We start from the raw sequence: 5450 nt of genomic DNA, 5'->3' as shown, positions 1-5450 counted from the left end.
AGCTTTCTTTCCTTCCCAGAAGCCTTGGAGGTGGATTCTCCCTTACAGTGGTGGCCTCGGATAGGGAAGTGCTTTAGTTCACGAAGGAGAAATCTCGCTGTGGCTCTCAAACTTGGAGGACTTATGACACACACTTCCCTATTACTTCATGGCTACTTTTCTCTTAAAAGTATTGTTATATATACTTTTCCCCCACATTTTAATTAACATCATTGTATCAATACACCATTCACTTTATGTACATATATTGTTTTAAATTTTATTTGTGCATGTTTGTGACACAGAATGACCACTTTCACTGTGGGCATTTGGCACATGCATATGGCATCTTAGTTCTTTATACCCCTGTCCTCCCTTCGCCTCCCCTCTCTCCGTCCCTCCGTCGCTTGGTCCCCTTCCCTTAAACTTTATTTTCAATTTTTCAGCAATTCAAATACCTAATGTATTGTCATCTGAGACTGCAAAGAACACAGAATGAAAGAAAACTGAGAAAAATAGGTTCCCAATAGTCACTAGTGATTCTACAGATTTTCCTCTTAGTGTTTTTTTTCTTGGAATTTTAAAATGTCCTGCTCTGGCTCTACAAGAGTGGAGTAGCCTGGAAGGGAAGGCAATGGTAACAATATAAGATCCAAAGTTAGAGAAAGGGAAGAAGGAAAACCAGGAGAAATAATAAGCACACTTTGAAACTAAATATAAGGAGCCACACCCCTGCAGTCAGACTGTACATATCCAAATGTGTGCTAAGGGAAGAAATTCTATCCTCCCACGTCATCCTGAGTTGTCCATTAAGGGACAAAATAGATAACACCCTTTCACCCCAGAGAGGATCTCTCTTCACAGCAGTACAAAAGCATTCAGGCTGGAGGGTATGAAATCCTGGGGCAAAGTCTATGAGAAATAAAGCTGTGACTCTTGCAGTTTCTTCCTAAGGGACAATATATGTAACAGCAGCTCTCCACTGAAGAGCTAGATGGATTGAAAATGAAATGTTTACGGAAAGGGGCCAGATACCCAGGCAGCAAGGTGAGGTTGGTACTGAATAAGTCAAGTGCTTTCAACCTCTCTGCTCCACCAGTCAGGTTTTAAACTCCTAAACTCAGGCCGGGGATATAGCTCAGCAGTACAAGCACCTGCGTGGCAAGCACAAGGTCCCAAGTTCGATTCCCAGTACAAAACAAAAAACAAAAAACCTCCTAAACGCTTCAATTTTAGGTCAAGTAAAAGGACGACTATTAATGAACCTTGTCTTTTCCATGGAGCAACTAGATGGAGTTGCAAGAAATTAAACACATCTCTGGACGTAATTTGGAAAGCACAGTCCCTTGAGCCGCCTTAATCTCAGAAACACCCACTGCTTAAAGATGTTGCATTATTCAACAAACAGAAAAAAATGGCAGAGGTGCCACCAACACAACCCTCTCAGCACAGGAAGAGACATGCAAACACACAGGTGTGTAACTGAGCTGCAGCTGGCACGAGATGTTCACTGAATAGGAGAAGTGCAAAGGAGGCTCCAAGAAGAGACCCAGGACACAGAGCTTTCTGCAAACCTGCCTGTTTCAAAATTCTGAAATTTGTAAGCGTTGAAGACTCCCTCTCCATTCTTAGAGTTTTGGGTTAATAGAAAAGAAAATTTCAAGGCTTTATCTCCCCCAAAATTGCTAAAGAGGGCTATCTTAGTTACTTTTCTCATTGCTGAGATAGAATACCCGACACCCGAAGTTGAAGGAGAGAAGATTTACTTAGCTCACGGTTTACAGAGGTTTCAGCCCATGGTAGGCAGGCACCAAGACAGGGAGGAATGCAGAGGAGAAACAGTTCATGGTGGGCAGAAGGTAGCAAAGCAACAAGGGATGACCCAGCTGTTTCTATCACTTATATCTTCTTTAGGCTACTTAGGGGAGGTAGCAATCATACCCTTAACCGTAGCACTCTTGAGCCTAGCATTGCACCATGAATCAATCCAAGTGTCACACACTCTGGATCCAGCCACTTCTGAAAAAGTACCCCACTTATGAGCACATGAGACTTTGAGGGAGACATCTAGACACAAGCCATAACAAGGGCTTCATGAAGAGGCACACAAGGGTCATGAGATGATTTGCAAATAAGTTTAAGAACTTAAGAGACGAGAAAGCTTTACAGGTGTTAGAGGTCATTTGCCCTTGGCCTTTTGAACCCTGCACAGTCAGCCAAAAGTCTGATAAGACCCACTATTTTCCTGCCTTGGTAATGCCTGGACCACAAATAACAATGGAAGGGAGTGATATAGATCAGCTTGAATATGATGGAGATGCTATGAAAAAGATTGTCCATTAATTTTGGTTGTAAGGAGGAGAAGGATTCCTAAGTGGCCTCACAGATTGGTGCTCTCAAGGTCATTTTTATTCTTCAAGTCTATCCTTAATAGACCCTATCAATGCTATTCAAAGCTAGATCCAGTTAGATGGCAGCGGTGCATGGTTTGGAGCAGAGCTGTTTGTAGAATTCAAGTTTCCCCACAAGTCATTGCTTGCAGAACCTGGAGCTGGTGCTGGTGTTGTGACAGGAGCTGGAAAATCCAAATCTAAAAGGATATCTGTAGCACTGCCTCTGTGATTAGATTTGGAACAGGAGGTGGGATGACATGGTTGCTCATGGCAACTGAGGAAGAAGATGGGGGCATAGTGACTTTGCCTCCTGGTGGAGGTGTGTTATGGTTTGTGTCTAGATGTCCCCCCAAAACCTCAGGCAGTCACAGGTGGGGCTTTTTCAGAGGTGGTTGAATCTAGAGTGTGTGACTGATTCATGGTGCAGAGCTAGGATTAGGGTGCTATGATTAGGGGTGGTGATTACTAAATCAGTCCACTGATTGATTTGGCGCTGCCCTAATCCTGATAGCCAGGATACAATATAAGGGAAAGAAAGGCTTGTTTTGTCCCTTACTTGTTGCTTTGCTACCTTTCACACACCATGAACTGTTTCTCCTCTATGATACTACCCTCCATAATGAGCCAGCTCCTTATGGACTGAACCCTCTACAAACTGTGAGCTAAATAAACTTTTCCTCTTTAACTTTGGGTGTTGAGTATTTTGCCTCAGCAATGTGAGAAAAGTAACTAAGACAAGATGGTAGTAAGCTTAGGCCCCAGTTGCTGCAGTCCTGGGCTTAGAAACACCTCCTTTCTTGGTTGTAATATTTCCAATACTCAACTTGATAGTCTGTCCTTCCTTGAAGCCTAGATCCAACCTGGGACAATTATCTATTTCCTGAGATTCTTTGGAAATCTCAGATTCCTGTTTTACTCACTTTCCATAATCAATGTTTTTTCATACACTTCAATTCTGTGTGATTCAGTCCTTTGATAGTCTTCTTTAAGGAGCTGAGAGCATTTTTAAAACAAAATGAAAAAAGTAAAGGATAATAAGATAGTCTTTAGCAGGAAATGTATCAGCAATAAAGCAATCAGTAACTTAGGAAAACCAGAATTACCTTTGTGAGGGGTGGTCCTCTTTTGGGGAGCTGTTATTGTGAGACATGTGTGGAAGAATAAAATACATATCTGAAGATAATAAGGCTTCTGCAGTTTCACTGTTCAGACAAACCCATTGCCCCAAAGTGGAGACAACTCAAATGTCCACCAGTTGATGAATGGATAGACAGAAGGTGATGTATTTACACAGTAAAATATCATTTAGCCACAAGTAACACTGATGTTTTGACAGCTGATATCACTTTGGCTAGATTAAGCAACTCCTGAAGAGGTGACTGCATTGTGAGGGCACTGACCTCATCAATGGGTTAATAGCTGAATGGACTTGTAGGAAGTGGGGCCTCACAGGAGGAAGCAGGTCATGGGGTCATGGTCTGGCGGACTGTATTTGGTCCCCGGCCCCTTTCCAGCTCCTGTCACAACACCAGCACCAGCTCCAGCTCAGGTTCTTCCCCTATGATGTGCTTCCCGGCCTCCCTGATGTGAGGAGCTTTGTCCCGCCCTGACCCTTGCCATGATGTTTCTGCCTTGGAGCCAGCTGGCCAGAGACTGACACCTCTGAACCATGAGCCAAAATTAACTTCTCCTCCTTTAAATTGGTGGTGTCAGGTATTGTGTCCCAGCATCAGGAAAGATGGCCAGTACAGAAGTACTGATACATGCTACAGTGTAGATGACCTTTGGAAACAGTATGTTAAATGAAAGAAGCCAAACAGAAGGCCACCTATTACATCTATTTGTATGAAATATTCAGAGTATGCAAAGCCATAGAGATAGACAGCAGACCAGTGGTTGCCAGACAGTGGTTTGGGAGTGATTGCTTAATGGATCCAGAAGTTCCCTGTGGGGTGATGAAAATGTTTGCAGCTAGATACTGGCAATGATCACTCAAACATGAATGTAATAAATCCACTGAATTGTACACTTGAAAGTAGTTAAAATGGTGAATTTTATGTCTTTTACCACAATTAATAACAATAATAAAAAGCCAACATGGGCTGCTCTGTCTTGTTGAATACTACTTTCCTGTCTTTCCTGCAGTGGAAGGTGGGATGGGAATAAAACGACCACTATCACACAACAAAAAATCCTCACTGATTCCGCAACAAGAGAGTGAAACCATGGGCAGGACAGGATCTGCGAGGCAGGGCCAGGTTTCTGGCTGTTCCTGGCTGCCTGTGTTAAGTTCCAGGACAGATAAGAGTGAGATGGACCCTGCTGTCCAGGCTAGAAGGGAGGGAAGGGTCCCAGTGAGCCCTGAGGCCCAGGTAACCTCAGAAGCTCACTTTCTCTGATCTCCTGTCTATCCCCCTGCTAAATATTTCAGTTGCAACTCAGCATTTTTATTTTAGAAAGAAAAAAGAGTTAATGTACTTTCAATTCCATATATCTTTCCCTGAATGCAGAGTCTTTATCCTAAGAGGAATTTTGATCTTGTGTTAGTTTCTCCCTCCATGCCTGGCAAAATCCCCACTTTGGGCTGGAGGGTGAATAGCTCGGTAGTAGAGCTGGTCCTTAGCACATATAATATTCTGGTCCAAATCCCCAGCACCGTAGAAAGAGAGAAAGAAAGAAAGAACGAAAGAAAGAGAGAGAGAGAGAAAGAGAAAGAAAAAAAAAGAGGGCTGGGGATATAGCTCAGTGGCATAAGTGCCTGCCTGGCAAGTGCAAGGTTGTGAGTTTGATCCCCGGTACCGCAAAGAGAAAGAAAGAAAGCAAGAAAGCAAGCAAGCAAGCAAGAAAGAGAGAGAAAGCAAGCAAGCAAGCAAGCAAGCAAGCAAGAAAGAAAGAAAGGAAAAAAGAAAGAAAGGGGGGAAAAGGGAGAAGGAGAAGGAGGGGGGAAGAAAGAAGGGCAGGAGGGATAGAAAAGAACAAAAGATAAATGAAATAAATAAAACAGCAAGAAGATAGACATAAAGCCAACAATACTGATAATTAAATTAAATGTATAAGGTGTGATAGAAAAATATGGTT

This window comes from Chinchilla lanigera, unplaced genomic scaffold (assembly GCF_000276665.1).
Source record: "Chinchilla lanigera isolate Chin_1 unplaced genomic scaffold, ChiLan1.0 scaffold00032, whole genome shotgun sequence".
Taxonomy (NCBI): domain Eukaryota; kingdom Metazoa; phylum Chordata; class Mammalia; order Rodentia; family Chinchillidae; genus Chinchilla; species Chinchilla lanigera.
Note: the sequence above shows the minus strand (reverse complement) of the source record.